General features: G+C 28.1%; 1 non-coding gene across 1 annotated transcript; it reads right to left on the reverse strand.

Annotated features, from left to right (window-relative positions):
- Positions 1-7,659: 7,659 nt before the first annotated feature.
- On the reverse strand, positions 7,660-7,766 carry LOC149518731 (small nucleolar RNA R71). The gene has a single exon (XR_016342522.1). It is a non-coding gene; the product is annotated as a small nucleolar RNA R71 (small nucleolar RNA).
- Positions 7,767-22,881: the final 15,115 nt, after the last annotated feature.

A 22,881-nucleotide genomic window follows, 5' to 3' on the forward strand; every position in this document is an offset into this window, starting at 1 on the left:
CAAAACTACAAGTTATAAGAACAAAAAGTAACCTTACCTTCTCTAATGCCCTGTCAAAACATTATAATGTTGAAGCAATGTCTTTCTTAATACAGTCACCTATCAAGTATACAACATCTAGAAGGTAAAGAACACCTAGATGCAACTATAATATAACATGTTCTAGTAAGGTTTTTAGAGATACCATAAAAGAGCCACATACAACTGACTTCTAAATGAAATTACTCTAAATAATAGAAAACTTGTTGATGTGATTGCGCATAGTCATTCTATCTAAAAAAAGCCAAAATATTATAAAGAAAAATATATTATTAGCTGAAGTAACAAATCACAAGAACTATTTCCTCAAAAGAATATTGCTCAAAAAATTCATTCAATCATTATCTAGGACTACAATTTGTTTAAACTATTGTAGTAACAATATTTTAACAAAAAGTAGCCTAACCTCAATTTTTAGATGACAACCCCATTCATATTGTGCATTTGGATCACCTATATTTGTAGCTTATACTAACAAAGTAGCTCTTTTATCCCAATAAAGTTGTTAGTTTTAACATTCATATCCATATACATAATCCAATCTAACATGTAATAGAAACCAGATGAGATTAGTGAAAAAAATGTTAATATGAAAATCAAACATCATAAATCTTATATAAAAAATATGGACATTAAAAAACATTCAAAGTTTCAAATGTATCAACAGCTAAACCATCATGCTTTCAATCAATGTAGCTAATAAAAGTGCAAAAAATAAAGAAAAAATATGAATTCTTAGCTATCATACTTCAATACAATAATTGAGTAATTATGTTAGGATGTAAATATAAAGTATACAACCTTACTTACATGGCTTTACATGTGTCAGGAACGTGGTACCTTAAATGCAACTTGGATAACCAATACCTAGCATGTGTATTGGAATTATTAGCTGCTAATGACAACTTAAAATTCTCCTTTGTTGCCTAACATTAAACGTTAAAATTGGAAAACATAACTCAAATTTAATAGTAATATAATGTTTCCAATTCCTATAAAATACCCTGTCTCTTTTGAAAAAAAAAACAAATTATTAAAGATCTAATTACATAATCACAACAACTTTAACTATTAATTTTTTTTATAAAAAAAGTCATATCTTGTGAATAAAAATTTTTTTAAGTATATATTAAAATTTAGAGAAGATATCCTAAAATCAACCCCTTAGTTTATCCAATAAATGCATTTCCCACATTTAAAGAGGGAAAAAAATAATGTCAACTATTAATGGAACTAGGTTTAAGCTTAGCTTTTATCTGTTTCAGTAATGAATATCTTTCATCTATCTTTGGAATGATTAGAGGTCAAACCTACGTAGTTAAATTTCTTAATTGCAAAAAATTTAAACTGTTACTCCACAAAAAGAAAAGCCATACTAAAAAAAATTGAAATGTATAGCCATAATTAACTTGCCTTTGCTATGAGTAGTAATAGCATCAATGAGAGGATTGCCATAAGTTAGAATCTCATTGGAGTACTTTAATTTTATCTATATCATGTCATAAGCAAACCTTTTTTTGTCGCATCTCGCTAGAGTCATATACAAAAAATAACAGCTTCTAGTTTCAAATAATTGAAAAACGAAATTGTTTTGTGATTAAACATTGCATAATCTTAAACCAGCCAATTGAAAAAAAATAATTACTATCACCTAAGAAATATAAAATTTTAAATAATGTAAAAAAGGATTGATGCAAATAATTGATGTGATTTTGAGGACTAATGTGATTTTGAGGTTTTAAATCATACAAAAATAATATTAATAAAATAAAATAAAATAAAATATTTTAATTTTAATTTTAATTTTTTCTTAATAATTATTTTTCTATAGCAATGACTTGAACTGATGTGATTTTGAGGTTTTCTTTGATAAACAACACTACCCCATTCATTACACCAATATTGATAAAATATATACACAAGCTCACAGCATGGGGGTGCAAACTAGCTAACACCTATAACAAAGATATCAGTGGTATGATTTCTAGAATAGAAATAGATAACAGAAAGAATCCAATACTAAATGCTAAGCCATTTTATAAAGGAAAAGAAAAAGAAAGAAATGTCATTTACATCTTATGGTATACTTTGGGACTCATAAAACAATATGGATAATTCAAAAGAGAAAGGTTAAAAATGGCATCAAAGATGACTTAATAAGGGGAGCATACTTGTGGCAAATCATCTTAGCCTAGTTGTATTTCCTAGCCAATGCCATCAAAGAAGGCTTAATAATATTTCCACGAAACCTCACAACCAGATACAAGGTTGATTCTGCACAATTCCACATAAATATTCAAATTAAACTAAAATAAACACCTGATCATAAACAAAAGGGTCCAAAATTTAAATTCAAAATCCTAGTCCTTCTAATTTTAATACTATAAAGAAAAAAAATTCAAGGATGACATGAATACCATTTAGCTCTCATCATTGAGATCTTACAAGATTATGGAGTATTAATCGATAAGGTGGACACCACTATTTAAGGCTAATTGAAGTATTTTTAGTGATTCTTATAAATTTCTTCTTACCCACTTGTCTCATTTTACTAATAAGAAAAACATTACTTAAACATGTTAATGGCTTTGATTCACAGCTTAGTATAAAAACATATAAATAAAAAATAATTTTAGCATAACTTGTCTAAATTTGTGATGATGTTTTCTCGAGAATCAAACAGGGCTTATGATCAGCAATATTTACCTTTCTGGATGTTATAGTCAATAAAAGTATGATCATCCTTAAGCTACTTGTTAGCAAAGATTAATTTTTGTTGTTCTGGTAAGATGCCTGACAAAATTTACATGAAAAATCTAAACCTTCAAATCCTAGAAAAAATGTGATGGAAATGAAAGGAAAAAGAGAAAAGTATACCTTTTTTGTCTTAGATCTTGGCCTAAACATTGTCAATAGTGTGGCTAGATTTGAACTTTAGGGTTATGGTTTTCCTTGTAAGGGTTTTCATGAAGATCTGCATTTTCTTTAACACTACCTAAGAGAATAGAGTTTGTAGAGACCTAAAGAGCATTAAAAAAAAAGAAATATCATTCTAATTGGTGCACGCATTAAAATCGTAGAAGAAATTAGCTGAGAAAGAAACTATTTTTTCTTCTTCTCCTTTGATCTCTTTGTTCTAGTCTTTTCCTTATAAACTTCTTTAGAATCTTCATTAACACAGCATCCCGAGCTTCAACCTAAGCTCTCTCTTTGATTTTTTTTTTCCTTTTATTTGTTGTTCCATTCCCCCCCTTTTTTTTTTACTTTTTTTCACTCGTATCAGTCTCCAAAACCTTATCTCTTCAAAAGTTTTAGCCTTTTTTTTTCATCTCAAATTGTTTATTAGAGAAGCTTCTGAAAGTTTCTAAAAGTTTGAATAAAAAGTTTCTTAGAAAAGCTTATGAAAGCTTCTAAGGGTAAGATGTTTCTACTAAATCTACCTACCCAATCTCATTTAATACATTGTTGAACTGTCCCTTATAAAATCAATTGGGGATAGTTTTTATATATTTTATATATCCTTATCTTTTGGCAGGAAGAAAATAGAACATGGGAAAAAAGTGAAGAAAAAAAGAATAATGAAAATTGTCTTTTCTTTGTTTTTTCTTCCATTCTCATTTTCTTTACCAAACATAATGTGTATTCCAAAATGAATAAGAAAAAATGTGTTGTAATAGATGATTATAAGGCAATCACTTAGGCCTTAATCATAATCCAACGAAGCTAAAGTAAGGCATGATTGAAAGGTTCAATCATGTCATTTCATTGTCTAAGTTACCAATATGCAGCACAATGAGATAATTTAATTGTATTGAATCCCCAGTCACAGACTGGACTTATGAGGTCTAGTGAGTAATTGTATGTCTCAAACGTAGGTTTTTTTTTTTTTATCATTTTTATCCTTTAGTTTGTTTTATTTTTTCAATGTTTGTATATTTTTCACTTAATTTTTTGACAATATTAAATAATTAATTTTTAATTATTTATTAAAAATTTGATATATAAATAATTTAATAATTTTGTTAATTTTATTAATTTTATAAATATTAAATAATTTAAAATTTTTTATATTTAATTTTTAATATAATATCTTTAATGGTGATTTTATTTTCTTACTACAATTTACTTTACCACCATCATTGTGTTTGTATCCAAACATATATCTTACCATTAATTTTAATTTCACTGCTATAGTAACCAATTTCACTGTCATAGTAACAAATCTCACCCTCATCACTGTTTTCAATCTTATCGAAGCTACCTTCAAGAAGCAACTCTATCAAATCTCTTAAAAAGAAGAATTTTAAAATTAACTCTTTGTAGTATTTGCAAGGAATATATCATTTACAATTACTACAATATAATTAATAAATTTTAATTTAGTATTGTGTAGGGTCTATAAAAAATGTAGAGTCCACACTTCTAAGTTATAGATCTGTCTATAAATTTTTATTATGATAGCTAATTGCAAAATAATAAAAAAAAAATATATAAGTGAAATGCTCTTGTATTTGCTATGTGCCCTTTTGGTAAGAGGCAAGTGATGTGTGAAAAAAGTAGGTAAAAAACAATCTCATAATTCATTTTTCTAAAGTTATATTTAATGTCATCGTTCGTACTAAGTTTTTATTTGTTTGTTTTGTAGAAAATTACTTTAAAAAATAACTTCTACATTTTTTTGGTGTTTATTGGGCAAAAAATTAACTGATCAATAAAAAATGACTTTTTGGTCAATGAAAAATGAAACCATTATTTTGAAAATTATCTTCCTCTTTTGAAAATTAGAAGATAACTTACAAAAAGGAACCATCTATGGGTATGCTTATTTATCAAGCTCGTTAGTATAGTTTTATTCAAATCAGACCATGAACATGAATTTTTGAGCTTGAGATTAATTTGTTCGGCCCTAAATATTATTATATTAAAAAATATTTTACTTAATTTTAATTAAAAATTTTAAAATGTAATTAATATAAAAAAGTTTCTAATATTTTAATTTTCATATGTCTATAATTCTAATCAAGCTGACCTCTAGACATGATTCTTTAAGCTCAAACTTAATTTGATCCGACCCAAAATATTATTATATTAATAAAATCATTTTCATTTAATTATTTTAAAAAATAAAATATCAAAATATTAATATTTAAAGTATACTAATATTTTATTTTTAAATATTTTAATATTCAATAATAAATGATATTATATTATATTATTAAGAATAAATATTAATATAGTAAATAATATTTTATCATTTTAATAATTAATATTATTTAATATTGTCATAATAATTTTGGAGACCGCTAAACGAAAATTTTTAAAATATCAAGACAGGAGAGTTGCTACAAATCTTTTTTGGTTAGATGTAATTGGTCACTTAAAAAAACTTGTCATTTTAATAAAATTTTAAAACTAATTAAAATTTATTTAAAAGATAATTTTTAGATCTGCGAAAATAAAGTCAGATTTAGGAGTACGGTTATACGTTGGGAAGATTAGCACCCTATAGCGCCCTTTTAAAAATGATACCAATTAACCATGTGCTATCCTTTAATTTTGACAAAATGGTCTTAATTTTTATATTTGAAAAAAATTTTCGTAATTACTCTTATTGCAACAAAAAAAATCTTTTTATTATTTTTTTAGTCATTTGCTTGAAAAATAAATAAGAACATTATATATTGAATAACTTTCTTATCTAAGGATTTCTTAAGAATTACTACTCGAACTTCTCAAAAGTCTTATCCTCGACGGTTTATATTTATTTTAAAAACCAATATTTATAATGTATACAATAAAATAACAAAATATGATGCCCAAAATTTAATCCAAATAAAAGGTAAACTATATATAACAACATAATTGTTCATGAATAGATTTATCTTTTCACAATATATATTTTATAAATATTTAACTTTTTTAATTCTTTTAAGATAATTATTCAAATTAAGAGAAAATAAATAACAATTTTCATATTGAAAATAGCTTCTAAATATTCTAATACTTTGACAATATTTAAAACTTTCTGAACCTAGGCAATTATTAGGAATCGCTACTTAGACTTCCCAGAGTCTCATGATAAAAAATTTATTTTTTTTATTTATTAGATTTTTATGATAAAAATAATCATACTAGGTAAAACTAAACTTATAATCCTAATTATTTAATCATTTTTATTATTTTTTATTTTTTCTATAAATAATTAAAACTTCTTAAATATAAGTCTATTCTAAAATATGCATACAAAAGTAAATAAATAACTAAAAAAACAACATTAAAATAAATTTACCACAAAATGGGTCAAAACCTAATTCAAAGGAAGGGTCTAAAGGTAATTGGGCTACAATTGACAATTCTATAAAATAGAATTATTTAGACTTATTTTTAGTGCTTAAATAGTTGATTTTTGCTTTCTTAGCAAAATAATGTTTTTTTTTTTCTCCTAAATGGTTGAATTTTCTGTTTTATAGATTTTCTTGAAGAAAGAATAAGTATTGTAGATTCTTGACAAATCTTGGATGATTCTTGATTATAATATGGAATCTTGGAATGTTCTTGCGATGTTCTTGGAAGTACTTGATTTTTTTGAAAATCTTGGAGTTAAAGAATGAATAAAATGTTCAAGATTGGTTTTATGGAATTTAATGGAGTTGATTTGATGCAATAATGGAAATCATTTGTTTTGATTTAATTGATTCAAATTTATTTTTTTTGGTTTAATATTATTTGCATATTATAGTTTTAGTTTTGATTATTTTTAGTTATTTGATTCTTGCTTAGTTTAGTTCTATATTGGTTTATAATAGTATTGCATATTTTAGGTTTTATTTGATTAGTTTACATTATTTTTGATTTGATTTATCTAAGTATTGGCATGAGGGATACAATTTTGGTACTTGTGATCTCATATACACAAATCTTTAAGGGACAATACTCTTATTCTTATCATTATATTATTTGTACGATTATGTGTGCTTGTAGATCGTCTATCAAGTTTTTGGCATCGTTACCAATGATTTTTGAAAGAATAATCACAATATCAATACTAATCACTTTGCTTGTTACGTGAATTTTTATTTTTCTTATTTTAATCTATTGGTTATTCTTGTTTTGTATGCCAAGGATTGAGAGTTGTAGTTTAGTACCTTTAGACAAGGAGTTTGAGAAAACACTTAAAAAGATAAAAAAAAAAAATAGGGGGTAAAAAGTAAACAACTATTATTTTACCTATAGTTGATCAATTACAAGAAAATTAGAGAACACTTAGGGATTATGCTATCCCTCAGCTAGATGGTTTCCAGCCAAGCATTAGTAGGCTAGCCATTCAGGCCAACAATTTTGAATTAAAACCATATATTATTAATATAATTCAAAATTATGTTCAGTTTTGGGGGGAACCTAGTGATGACCCCAATTTTTATCGTACTAATTTTCTTGACATTTGTGATATTTTAAAACATAATGATGTTACTAATGATGCCATTAGATTAAGATTTTTTCCTTTTCTTTCAAGGATAAAGTGAAAAGTTGGCTTGTGTTTTTACCTCTTATTTTGATTATTACTTAGGATGGCCTAGTTCATAAATTCTTAGCTCATATTTTCCTCTATTTAAGATGACTAGGATGCATAATGACATTACTTCTTTTAAGCAATTTGAAGCTAAATCACTATTTGATGCATGTGAGAGGTACAATGAGCTTTTAAAGAAGTGTCCACACCATGGCCTACCCAAATGGTTACAAGTTCAAATTTCCCATAATGGGTTAATAGGGCAAGCTAGGATTACCATAAATGCTACTACTGGTGGGGTTTTAATGAGTAAGTTCATTGATGAAGCATATGACTTGATTGAAAAAATGGCCATGAATAATCATAAGTGGGCCAATGAGAGGTTTGTTCCTAAGAAACCTACTAGGGTATATGAAGTTAATGATTTAATTGGTTTAACTTCTCAAGTTTCAACCTCAGGTAAAAAAATTGAGAACTTACAATCTAACCCTTCTCCTAGCCCTGTTAATGCCATTCAAAGTCTTTTTATTTCTTGTGATAATTGTGGGGGGAACCATCATTTAGATAGGTATCCCATTAGAATAGAGCCTATCCATTTTGTTACTCAACCTAAGCAACAATTCAATCTATACTTTAATACCTACAATCAATGGTGAAAGATACATCCTAACTTTTTATGAGGTAATAACTAGGAGCAAATTTTTAATTCTTATAATAGACTTGTTAACCCACCTAGTTTCCAACCACCACCACCACAACAATACCATCCACCTCTACCACTCCCAGAAAAAAACTATATTAAAAGACATGTTCACTTAAATCTTGCAAAACCAAGCAACCTCTATCAAGAATTTAGAAGTGCAAGTACGTTAGCTTGCAAATGCCTTCAATAGGCACCCCCAAGGATCTTTATCTAGCAATACTGAGCAAAACCCAAAAAGACTAGGGAAAGAACAAGTTAATAGTATTCTCACTCTAGAGAAGGAAGAGTCAAATAGGGTTATGAGAAAAGTTCTTTATTTAGAGGAGCCCATGAATGATGAAATAGAGAAGGACCCTAGTGAGGAAAAAACTAAGAAAGAAGATGAAAATGAAGAGTATAAACTAACTAAAAAGAAAGATAGTGAGAAAGAAAAAATTAAAAAGGCAAAAGAGAATAAAATTCAATTGAAGCAAACTCCATGGATGTCTACAACAAAGAGGCTATAATTCACTCTTGTAAAACAAGTTAAAAAGCCCACTTTGGATGAGTTACTAGAGGAATTGAAAAAGGCTACACTTATTAAAGAGTATAGTATTATGCTTTAAAAGCATTTGCCAAAAAAGCTTCATGATCCAGGAAGTTTTTCTATTCCTTGTTATATTGGTAATCTTTATTTTGATAAAGCTTTATGTGATCTTACAGCATATGTTAATTTGTTACTTTTACATGTTTTTAAGAAACTAAGGATTAGGAAGTTGAAGTTGATGACTTTTTGTTTGAAACTTGCTGATAATCTAAGAAGTACCCCTTGGGAGTAAACATACCCCTTGGAAATGATTTTGTTGTTATGGACATTAAAAAAGATGAGGATATCCCTATTATTTTAAGAAGGCCATTCTTAGTCACATTTAAAGCCTTAATTAATGATAAAAAAGGGGATGTAACCTTGAAATTTCATAATAAGGAGATTATTTTTAGGTTTAGTAATTTTGATTTGGTTTATGATGATATAGGAAGAAATAACAGTGTCGTTAGAAAATGAAGAAAAAAAAAAGTTAAAAGAGGAAGAAGAAAAAGGTGACCATTGAGAAAGACCCAAGGCTGAAACCTTGGCTAACCTAAAGTAGCCCACAAAAGAAAAAGAAGAAAACCAATGATTATTTTATGAAAGAAAAAAAAAAGGGTGGCCCAAAAGTGATTGAAGAATTCTGAAAGGAGTTAGTCAAGTTTGACTTTAACTAGCATTGCTTAGGAGACAATCCAAGTCTTTTAATTTCAAATTTGCATATTTACTTTTAGTTTGTTTTATTTTTATTTTTTTAAAAGAATGTAATGTTTTTTGTTTTTGTTTTTGTTTTTGTAGGAACTACATGCAAAAAGCTAGGATAAGCCACGACAATGATGGATTTTATTCAAAATTAGTTTCGGCCATTACCATTTTAGGGGAGTATCTCTTTTCCTTTTATGCTTTTATGTTATATTTGCACACATTGTTGATAATATGTTATTTTAAGTTTGGAAGGAGAGAAAATTTATGCCAAATTTTTTCAAACTTTTTCAAAATTTTTTATTTTGAGCTTTAAATTGTCATGTAAAGAATCATTACACTTTCTTTGATTATTTTCTTGTAATTTAATGATAGTAACATTGATTGACATTGAATATAGCTTTTTGGAAAAGATTGAGATGCATTATTTTCATATTCTTGAGCACTTAGTCTTGATCATTAAGATGCATGTATGTTTAGTTGAAGTTGCGTAGATATGAAGTTGCATTAATATTTGAAGTTATGTGCATTTTTTAGAATTCGTTTAAGTATCTCTTGAGGTGAAATAATAGATCACACTTAACTAGAGAGATGATTTTATGCTAGATCATTTGAGCTTTTCAAGCTAACTTTCATACATGTTTATCCTTAGTTACCTTTTTTGAGCCTTATATATATTCCCTTTATTTGTTTTCACCTACATAAATTAGCCACCTTTATTTTATTATCTTTATCTTTTTACCTTATCCTATGTGCATATGAATCAATAAAAAATAAGTATGAGAGTCATGTTTCTTTGGGAAAGAAATGTGGAAGTTGAAGTTGAAAAGAAAAGGTTGTGTAATTTCTATTTCAAAAGCTAAAGCTAAAAATAGCTTTGAAAAAAAAAAGAATGAAAAAGAAAAACAATAAAGTATTCATGTAAAAATCAAAAGAAAGTTGTTGTTTGAAAAAAAAAAAAAAAGAATTTTAAGTTTAGGGGTGTTATAAGTCTTGAAAGCTCTCTCATCATTAAAGTGTAGATCCTAAGTAATGCATGTTTGGTGTTTATGAGTCTAAATTGTCTTTTATCATACCTTAATTCTAGCTTAATGTTACAAGCTTAATAAAGACTTATTTATCTTTGGTTAAGTTGTGGCCACAATAGTGGAGAGACTATGTGAAAAGCAAACTTATAAAATTTATGCATGCTTTGAGGTGATTTGTTGACTTCATATTTGCTTAGCTTTAGTTAAATATCTTGTATTGATTTGAGAGAGATTATTCACACACACATGAAAGTTTATGATTGAAATGCAAGCTTGTTTTTGAATAAGTTTTATGTTGGATCTATGCTTATGATTTTCTTTTAAAATATATTCATTATGAAAAATTTGAGGATTCATAAGAATTTGATATTGGGAATATGTATTTTGATATCTAGCATGCTATTTTCTTACTTTTATTTTGCTTGAGGACAAGCAAAAGTTCAAGTTTAGGGTTTGATAACTTTATAAAATAGAGTTATTTAGGCTTATTTTTAGTGGTTAAATAGTTTATTTTTGCTTGGTTCTTAGCAAAATAATGTTCTTTTTACTCTTAAATGGTTGAGTTTTTTGTTTTGTAGGTTTTATTGAAGAAAAGAACAAATCTTATAGATTCTTGGTGATTTTTGACAAATTTTGGATGATTCTTGATTATAATATAAAATCTTGGAATTTTATTGTGATGTTATTAGAGGTTCTTGATTTTCTTGGATATCTTAGAGTTAAAGAATAAGAAATATGTTTAAAATTGGTTTTGCGAAATTTAATGGAGTTGATTTGATGCAATCTTGAAGAAAGATGAAGAAAATTCATGTAAGATTCAAGTTGGTAATTTCGATAATAATAAAGGGTAGGATTGTAATTTCAAGTGAATGCAAGTCTATGGTAGCTTATGTAGGTGCACATGCATGGGATTACTAATGGATGATATGGCATAAAGAGTTTTCTTAACATGAAAGATGATGTAGCATGATGGGGTGGCAATTCTATTTACTTTTTCTACTTGGATTTGGTTTTCCTATTTTTAGTAGGATTTGTTATTCCTAATTCTATTAGGAGTAGGATTTGCATGAAGTTATAAAATGAGCATAAAATGGGTGGTAAAGTAAGACTTTTGTTGAATTCAAACTACTAATTTTTCTCTAAGAATTCAAGACAAATTTGTGATGCAAGTTAAGAGTTCAAGAACAATGCTTTTAAAGATGATTTTTAGAAGATTGATTCATCATAGTCGAATGCAACATTCTTGGTAAGCAAGATTCGATTAAGCTTTCTTTTAGCATGTTTTGAGTTGTTATGTAATGGATATGATCTCGAAGACAAGAATGGTCTATAAGTTTTCTTTTTGAAGAGTTTTTGTTAAAGTTAACTACAAGAGGCATTCTTGGATTCAAGAGTTCTATTTCAACCAAAAATGTGCAAGTTCTCTTGGAAATCCTTTTCAACTGAACACTTCTAAGGTTTCTTAAGCTTATAAAAACATTATTAACTCATAGAAAAAGGGTGTAAGGGGTTGGGATGATAGACCAACTTATTAGAAGTTTTTATTAGCTTTCTTGTTCTAAGTTTTCTTTAAGTTTTCTTTAGTATTCAAGTTTTGGTTTTAAACTTTTATCATTTATTTAATCTTTTGGTTTTCAAGAATAGTTTATGCATATATATTTTTTAAAAGTTTTAAAGCAATTAAATTCTATTTTTAAGATTTTTTTCAATCGGGTTTGGTTAATTTTAGTTTAAAGATTGAATCTTACTTTTTGGTTTTGCATTTTTGCTTTTATAAGTTGTGGTTTTGCTTTAATCTTGTTCAATCTATTCCGTTCATGTTCTATTATGATTCTAATCTTTCAATTGCATGTTAAACTTTGTTTAAAGCTTTTTATTAGTGTTTTTAAGATTGGATTTAATTTGGTTTATGCTTGTTTTGTTTAGATGGCATGTTTAGGGTTTAATCTTAGTTTATTTGCATTATTTGTTGCATATTCTATTTGGTTTAAGTGTTTTTATTTGAATCAATTTTTGTTATTGCTTTTTCAATTGATTTTAATTTAGTTATTGCATATTTAGGGTTTGTTTAATTCATTTTAGGGTTTTTATATTAGGGTTTGCATGAAATTGTATGAGATTAGGGTTTTATAGTTTCAATTATTATTAATTGGTTTAATTTAAATTCTATTTTGATTTGTTTTGGTTTAATTGCATGTTAATTGATTAAATTAAGTTTATTGCATAATTTTAAAAGTATTTAAGGTTTCGGTTTAAGTTTTTGTTATATTGCATGTTTTGTATGTTAATCGATTAAGGTTTTATTCAGTTTTGAGCATTAGTGTTCGGTTCAAATTTTTTATTAATATTGCATATTTTCTTGTTTAAGTACATTCGATTTTGCTTATTTGGTTCCTATAGCATTCGTTTCATTGTTTATTGCATGTTATTTCGTTATTTTTGTTTTATAGTATTTGTTTTATGCTATTTAAGTTTTATGTAGTTTTGTTTTTAAGGATTGCATGTTAATTTGGTTTCATTTGTTTCGATGTAGTTAATTCAGGTTTATTTGGTTTTGGTTTAATATTATTTGCATATTATAGTTTCGATTTTGATTATTTTTAGTTATTTGATTCTTATTTAGTTTACTTCTATATTGGTTTATTATAGTATTGTATGTTTTATGTTTTATTTGACTAGTTTACATTATTTTTGATTTAATTTATCTAAGTACAGATGTGAGAGATATAATTTTGATACTTATAATCTCATATACATAATTTTTAGAAGACAATACTCTTATTCTTTTCATTATATTATTTGTATAATTCTTACGCTTATAAATCGCCTATCAATAACTTGAGCTTGATCTAGATCACAGGGTCGAGGAGCTCCAAAAATTCTTGGCTTGGTGCAAATGGGAATCGGTTGGGTTAGTGAATTGCGGATCGGTAAAAATGGGTCGGGTTGACCCGCTTCTTTTCCTTTTTTTTTCACCGTATAAAACGCAAACTTTTTTTTTTTTTTTTTTTATCTAATTTCTCCTTACTTTTCTTATATCTTCTCTTAAAAAACCCAAACATTATAAAACCCAAATTTACTCTTCCATCCGGAATCTCAGATTCCGATGAGCCGCCATCATGCAGCGTTGTAGACTTTGTCCAGCAATGCTGGCCACCGCTGGTCGACCCCCTTTTCAGCCCAAATTTCACTTAGAGCCTCCTTTTCATCTCCTCTTTCCTGTTCTCCAAGTGGTTTTCCTAAAATATGCCTCTAAAGCCATAGATATGGGGTTTTGAATCAAAACTTCACACCACCAGAAACCACCGTTGTCGCCTTTCGATTGTCCCCAAATTTCAGTTTATTGTTGCTCGCTTACTTCCCTTTCATTTCACTGTTCCCGATTGCCTCAAAGTCCAATGGTGCGGTTGTCAGCGCACGCGTCCGCCGCTGCTAGTGGCGTTGGTGGCCACCCCTTTTGTCTTTCTTTGTTCCCCCTTATTTCTCTACAATTCCAAACCAAGCTCTCCTAAAAAATCTCCAAAGCCCAACCAGTCCCAGGAAAATTGAAACCCTCCTATTTTTGCATTTTTTTTCTGTTCTTTTTTGTTTCTACTGTGGCTTCCCCTTTTTTGGGGATTAAGGTTGATTTTTTTTCTTTCGTTTTTATGGGCTACGGTGGAGGGGCTGTTTTCAACTTGTGTGATGATGGTTGATAGTTCAAAAATTGGTTTCGGTGGTGGGGAATTGTGGGTGGAGCTGGTGGTTCAAGGAGGGGATGTCGGTGTGTTTGGTTGATGATGGACAATGATACTGGTGATGATTATCTCGGCTGCTTGACAATTTGGGTGGTTGAGGGCTGGTGAGTTGGTCAATTTGATTTTGTGTTGTGATTTTTTAGGAGGGTTCTAGTGGTGGAAAGGACAGTGTTGGGTGCAAAGGGGTTGGGTGATGGTGAATATGGGTTTCGGTTGGCAAGGGAGGTTGCAATGGGGTTGGTGGTGGCCGCGGGCAGAGGCTTGGGGCTGGGTGGTTTGTTGGTCTTATGGTAGTGGTAGGATGTGCTAGTTGGTAGGTTTTGGATGTGGGCAGTGATAACCAGTTTCGGTGGGGGACTCAGACGGTAAAACGGGGCAGAGGCAGGGCTAATTTTGGGTTTGTGGTCTAGTCATTTAGGATTTTTGGTTGCTTCCTTTAAATTGTCCTTCTCCCTTTAATTTTAGTTTGCTGTCTATTCCCCCTTTGTTACGTCCGAATTCCCCCACTGGGTTCTTGTATAACCGTCGCTTTTCAAGATGTAATTGTCTTTTAGACACTTGTTGTAGCAATGGTTGCTGTAGAAGTATAGCATGTTGGGTTTGGGATAGTGCGAAAGTGGGCTTGGGGAAGGAGCTGTTAACTTTTTGGAAGGTTTTTTGATTAATCGGTGCTAAAGGTAGATGGGTAAAATAGGAGGGGAAAGTCAAGGAGTTGGCAGTAAGCATGTCCGTCGGGGGAAGGGACCCAGCATTTGGAGAAGAAAGCTGATTGACGTTAAGCCTCGTAGAGACTTTGATTGGGTTTGCAACCTCATGTGGCATTAGCCTACTTTTGAATTAGATTGACTTACAATTCATGTAAAATAGTTCAAGAATAATTATTCCCAAAACAAAACTTATTTAGGCCTAACACGAAATAAATTTCATTAAAGAGTCCAAATAGGTGCAAATTAGGACACGCAATAATACTCAAAAATCGATTGAAATTTACTTGTCTCCAATAAAATTAGATGTTTATAGATATAATAATATTATTTTAATCATTTCTTATTATTCTTAAATTTAAAATATATTATTTTTATATTTTATTGATAAATATATTTATATTACTATTTTACTAGCATAAATATTTTAATAATTTAATAATAATAATAATAATTATTAAGTGTTTAATTTTAATATTAATAATCATTAATAAATAAATTTATTTTAAGTGATTAATTTTAATATTAAATATTATTATTAAAATATAATTATTTTTAGTATTAATAATTTTAATAAAACTAATTTCAAATAATAACTAATTTTAATATTTTAATAGTTTTATAAATATTATTTAAATAAAAGCAAATTTTTTAGAAAACAATCAAATAATAAAAATATTTTTTATTAACTCTTCCAAACAACAAAAATTTCTACTTTTTAAAAAATATAAACATTTTTCAAAAACATTTTCTAAAAGTTAATTTAAAAAAAAAAGAACAAAACCTTAATATATATATATATATATATATATATTTTCATGGATGAGTTAATTATAATTTTGGCACCTTAACTATAGAAAAATATACAAATTGGTATTTAAAAAAATAAATTGCATCTTGAATTTTCAAAAAACATATAATTTACACCTTGAACTTTCAAATTATGAATCATATTAATTCATACTTTAATCCCAATAATCACATCAGTATATACATAAAATAATTGATAAATATTTCAAGTTATGTGTTTACCACACATACTACAACATTTTTTTAAATATAAATTAAAAAATATATGATTTTAACCTAAATGGCAAAAAATATTCAAGATCGATCAATAATTTAATGTCACATGATATCCCAATGAAGATTTTTACAAAATATTTAATATTTTGATGTAGACACTTAATTTTATTTGGGTAAAATTTTGACTATTTGTGAAGTGTTTAAAATCTAATTCAGTTTAAATCTAACATTTTTTCAATTTTAACAAGTTTGTAAAATCAAAATTTAGACCAATTTAACCACAATGTCTCAAAATCAACTATGGTTAAACCTGATCAAACTTAGTCAAAGAATGTCAAAATTAATCAAATTTAGACAAAATTGATCACACTTCGTAAAAACGAATAGAATTTGGGTCAACACTCAAAATCACAATCAATTAGAATCAATGTGGTTTAAAATTGAATTTTTTTATTTTTAAAAGTGCTAAAAAATTTGATTGCATTATGAAAAGTGTGAAATTACCTAAACTTCCTTAAAGGTACTTTTGTAGTTTGGCTTTCTCAAAGTTGAATTTTTGTGAAAATTTTTAGATCATAATTGAATTTTTTTTAATGGTTTTTAATACTTTGAAAACTCAGATCACACTTTATGAGGTTTGAATTACCAAAATACCCCTTAGGGGTAATTTTTGTAATTTGACCTTTTAGAGATAAGATTTTCACAAAAATTTTCAGATCTTAATTTTATAATATCTTACTATTTTTTATACTTTAAAATCATAAAAATGAGCACAAGAACATTGATTTATAAGAAAAAGGCCTAAAGATTGAAAACTTTATATTAAAGGCAACATGGTCTTTTCATTTGGTTCAGTAGCTGTAAAACTTTAGCCTTTGTAGTAAATAAGACCATTGGATCATCTTGAAAAGGTGGATCTAATGGTGAAAGTTGGCTCATTGAAATGAAAACAAGGAAGAAATAGATGGTTTTGGATCCAAGGGCCAATATTCAATCTTGAAAGATATTTTTTCATCATCTTCATGGGTCATTCACGTTGAAGAAACTAGAGAGAGGCCTGGAAAACTAGAGGAAATACAGAGGAGAAAACCAAAGAAAGAAAAACATGAAAAAAAAAGAAAAGGTAAAAGAAAAAAAATGATAGTGGGCTTGGAGTTTGTATAATTCTTCTCCCATTTTTGTTATTCTTCTTTGCATTCCATACCATTAAGCATATCTTTCATGCCATTCAATTTTTTTTTTTTGAGAAATTTATAGTTCTTCATATTTTATTTTTCTCAAAGCTTGAATAAAAACTTCTTCCAACTAATTCATAGCTTGGATTGGAGTTGAAAAATCAAGCAACAAAAATTCAAGATCACCAAACATCATTTGGAGGTTCGCCTAACCTCCCTTTCACCATTGTCAAACCTTTTTTTGGTTCTCCATGATTGTTTTGCTTGCTCCTCAATGATGTTCATGGTGAATAAATGGTAAGTTTGTTTGTTACTTGCATAAATTGTAGTTTGTATGTGATATATGTATCTTGTTTGGCTTTGAATGTTTGGCTTTATGATTTCTTTCCTATTTAATTCATTTTATGTTTGATGAAACCTTTCTCATGAGGTAAATGCTTCCAAATGATGGATATTATGATAATTACTACATACTTAAGTGAAATGGGTTGAAATATGCTTAAGGAAAAGTCATGGAAGGTTCTTGGTTTGGCTAAACCTTCATCTTCATTTTGTGGATTGTTCTTGCTTAAATTCATGCATTAGATTATATTTTTGTTATGATTTTCAAGTTTTCAATGTGTTTTGGACAAATTTTCAATAAAAAAAGTGTTAGTTTATTAGGTTATTTTAGGGATTTTTTTATTGTTGTTTGGTTGGTTTTTTTTTTTTTTAAAAGAAAAATTGGTGGAACATTTATCCAAATTTTGAAAATTTTCATGTTTGATCCATTTTTCTCTTGAATTTTCATGCATAACATGTTTGTGATTTAATTTTGAAAATACCTTAGTTTGAAAGGTATGAACTTGTGGCATATGCATTTATTAATGGCATTTATGTAATTTATTTTTGTTACATATCCATCTTCATAAAACTAAAAAAAAAAAATTGAAAACCCAAATTTGAAACCCCAAATCTCCAATCAAACCTTAAATCACAAACTCCATGAAACCCTAATTTCAAACCCTAAATCTTAACCCAAAACTCCAAACCTTAAACCTAAAACTTCAAACCTTAAATCGAAACCTAAAAACTGAAATCGTAAAATAAAACGCTAAAAGCCTTACCCTAACCCTAAACCCTAATCGTAAACCTTAATCCTAAAACCAACCTTTAAACCTTAAACTAATTATGCATTTGCATTTTATTTTATCTTGTCATCACATGCATTTTTATATTATCATGTATTCATACTTAGTCATCCATATTATATTATCTTCCATTCATCATATTTTATAATGTTCATATATCTCATGCATTTGTTTTTCAAAAATTAGTTTTCAAAGTAAAATATTCTAAAATAAGATAATAATTCAACTAAATGTAGTCACCAAAATCTTGCCTAACTATAAGGAGACTATCAATGAATGTTATTTATGAGAGTTGTTATCTCGATTTTGTGGGACAATTTGAAAACCTTAAAATCACAGATATTTTTGAAACTCTACCTAGTTATAGAAGAGTAAAAAAAGTGTTTCAATATTTATGATGTTTTCATTTTGATCCAAAATAAAAAAAATGGTCTTTTTTTTAAAAAAAAACTTAATTTGTTTTTGTTTTTAAAAAAATAGAAAGTAAAGGAATTAATTTTAAACATTAAGTAAAATAGGACCATTTTAATCAAAATTAAGGGATAACATGCAATCAATTTGTATCTTTTTTGACAGGTGTTGTGGGGTGCTAATCCTTCACCATGCTTAATTGTCTCATAGACTTAATTTTGATTTCGTAAACCTCAAAGTTGTTCTTTTTCTAAATTTAAAATGTTTTATTAAAAGGATAATATTTTTGGGTGGCTAATCACACTCTAAAAAAGATTGGTGGCGACTCATTATTTTGTTATTTTTATCAAAAATATTTTTAATTCCCCTCGTTTTCCAAATTTTTTCAATCATTTGGCTTTCGAGTCACTCGCCCTTAAGTCTTAAGACGTTGAGATAGCTTGGTGATTCCATTAGGGATATATTTTTTAGAGTCAGGCCAAATATTGATTATATGTTATTTTAAATTTTGGTTTAATGGTCCCAATTAGTGTTTAATCTTAATTCCTTGATTTTGATTTTCTTGTTTTCTTAAAAAGTGAAAAATTTGAAAAGAAATGAAAAAAAATTACAAAATAAAAAATTTTAAAAATGTCTTGATTTTAATTTCCTTGTTTAAAAAAATCAAAAAATTGAAAAAAAAGTGTTTTAATTTCTTTGTTTAAAAAAAATGTGTTTTACATTTTATGCATATTTTAATTATGTTATTTTATGCATATTTTAATTATGTCATTTCATGTATGTTTTAATTATGTCATTTATTATATGCAGTTATTCTTTATTTTGTTCTTAATATTTATGGGGCATTTAGGATAGGGGTAGTTTTAGGAAAATGTGAAAGGTTTGTATGTTTTTTCACACACACTCACATAACTATTACATGCATAAGCTCTATATCAGACTCTAACTCTATTTAGGAGGAAGTAAAGTAACTATACTCTTGTGAGGTGTAAACCTCTGTAATGACTAGTAAAATACTTCCACTTGGATTCAACCCTTTCTGTTTATAGCATATAATGGGTGGGGATCAGGTTACCACACTAGCCTGTGATGGATGATGATATGAGGAGCAATTTGGGAGCCTTAGATGCATCAATTCTTGATCTAACATATAGTTAGCTTTAAAGAGCCAACCTTAGATAGAGTTATGCCGCACCCTATCCATAATAATTAACCCGAATAAGTCATGATAAGGAACACCCCTCACTTTTCTTTTTTGTTCTTTTATTAATTTGATAGTTTATATTGTTTCTTTTAATAACAAGGAAAATAAGAGAATCATTAAGAAAAACAATCCTTGGTGTTTTTTAAAAACAAGAGAAAAAAAGAGAAAGTAATTTCAGTAAAATTTTTTTTTTCATGTAGTTCGATTGATTTGATTTGTGTCTAAAACTGGCAAAAAAAAAAAAAGAGAAGGATGAAGGGTTTTTCTTAAGTTATTTGTTAATAATAAAAGTTAGAAATGAAAAAAAAACTTTAAATTTTAGTCAATTTTGTGTGATTCTTTTTGTGTTCCTGAATTTTTCCTTATTCTAAACAAAAAAAAAAAAAAAAAAAAACGACATCAATGGAAAAAAGAAACAAAAATCTTTGAATTTTAGTCATTCTATGTGATTGCATTTCATGTGTATTTTTTGAAATTTTCCTCTTCCTCTTAAAAAAAAAAAAAAGCTTCGAGTTTGAATGTTGTTTCATGTTTTTCATTTCATTCTTTTATACATTTTTATCATGATTGGAAATAATAAGATAATATATGTACCCATCTCTTGCACGTCATTATTATCTAATAGGATAACACATGCATTCCATGTCATCCATGTTAATAGATAGTACATGCATTCCATTTCATGCACATGTTAATAGATGGTACATACATCCCATCCTATCCATATCAATAGATAACACATGCACTCCACTCTATTGCATATCTTAAATAGTGTCAACCTCATTAGGTCAGCACAATACATACATTGCATTTCATGTAGGCATGTCTTATGTATATAATATGTTAGTGCATTTCATATAAGTATGTTGCATTAGTCAGAGGTATACATTTTATCACTTATGTAGTATGTCATTGCATTTTATGCATAAGGATTCATGAATGGTAGGGTCTTTGAAGCATGTATTGTACAAATTACACTTCATATGAATATATCTTACCACCCCTACAAGACTGCATTTCTTGCACTCATGTAAAATGTCATTGTATTTCGTGTATATAGATTCATGAATGGTTGGGTTTGAAAAACATGCCTTGAACTTTATGGGAGCATACCTCACCATTCTTATGAACAAGACATTACATTCCTTGCATACATATTTTGAGTAATGTGATTTTTATCATTTGGGCTTTGTACATATGAAAATCCTTTGTCTTAGGCATCATTGCATCTCATGATATTCTTTTACATCATAATCATTTTCATGTATTCATAAGCATGTTCTGTGTGTCACGTAAATTAGCATTTGTTTAGAGGCATCCATTCATAAGAATAATACCATAAACTTTTGGTCTAAACCTTTTGAAATAAAATGTCTATCTTGGTAGGTATTAGAAAAGGAAAAAAAAAGGGAGATCAATTAAAAGTAAGGATCAATGTATTGCAATTGAATCAAAAAGAATTTGAGCATAAGTTTCAAGAAATGAAACAATAGATCACTCAAAAGAATACCTTTAAATAATCTAGTCTAAATATAGGAGGGGATTTCAGAAGTTTTTTTTTTTGACAAAATAAAACTTGACATGAATAACATATATAATTTGTTTGAACTCATTGTTTTTCATGCCAGCTAAGAACAAGGAATGGTGATCGTAGGTATACTTTCTTCAAACCTTTGAAGCAAAGAGATATTGTTAAAGGTCTTACCTAAATATTGCAAGATTTTAAAATTATCTTTTAAGGTTGATAATAAATTCATGTTATGCATTTTTAACTTGGGTTAATTAATAAATTGTTTAAGGATAGCAAATCTTAAAAGTCAGGGAAAATGAAAATACAAGTCGGATGGATCGAATAGAACATGCCCAAGGAAAAATCAAGAAACAATTATGAGAATGCAACAAAATATGGATAGATAGTTGGTAGAATTGAAATAGATGTTAGCAAGTTTGATAAAAGAAAAAAGGGATTGTTGAAACATACAAGGCAAATGAGGAAACAACTGTTAAGGGACCATTGTATTCACTTAGGTTCACATATTCATAAGTTCAAAACCTCCACATGCCATAAACACCCTCAACAACCCATCAACCTTATACCATAGCCACTTTTGACAAGTTGCCCCTAGTTAAGATAAATGTCAATCCCAGGCCTACTACCTATAACCCCATTACTGGGCCTAATTTGGATGATCCTAAATAATGGGAAAATTTGAAAAAGCTGTCAGATCCATCAATAGATATAGTTATGAAGGATAAATATGACCTTTTGAAAGAAAGACTGAAGGCAATTAAAGGTCATGATATATAAGGGAGTGTTGATGCCAGTGAATTAAGTCTAGTACCTAATATGGTAATTTCGTCAAAGTTTAAAGTTCCAAACTTTGAGAAATATGATGGAATGAAATGCCTATCGACACACATTACCATGTATTACTAGAAGATGATGGCCATATTCATGATGATAAGTTGCTGATCCATTACTTTAAAGATAGTCTTACGGGGTCTATAGTAAGGTGGTATGTCCAGTTGGACTAAAACAAGATTCTCTTATGGAAAGATTTGGCAAGGGCTTTCATAGCATAATACAAACATGTTGAAGATATAGTGCCAAATAGGTTATCTTTGTAAAACATGAAGAAAAAGATGACTTAAATTTTTAAGGAGTATGCTCATCGATGGAAAGATATTGCAACTTAGGTCTAGCTCTACTGATAGAGAAAGAAACTGCAATACTTTTATAAGCACTTTGAAGGCCTTTTACTATGATAAATTAGTGGGTAATGCCACAAAAACTTTTGCTAGCATGGTAATATTAAGAGAATTGATTGAGAATTTAATTAAAAATGGCTAGATCAAAAGGCAAGAAATCTCAAGAGCTAAGGAAACCTTGGCCACCAAAAATGAAAAATCAGAGAACCAAGCAATAACTTTTGGGAGCCAATCACAT

This window comes from Durio zibethinus, chromosome 5, assembly GCF_047325235.1.
Source record: "Durio zibethinus cultivar Kanyao isolate XHJ-2024 chromosome 5, ASM4732523v1, whole genome shotgun sequence".
Lineage (NCBI taxonomy): Eukaryota > Viridiplantae > Streptophyta > Magnoliopsida > Malvales > Malvaceae > Durio > Durio zibethinus.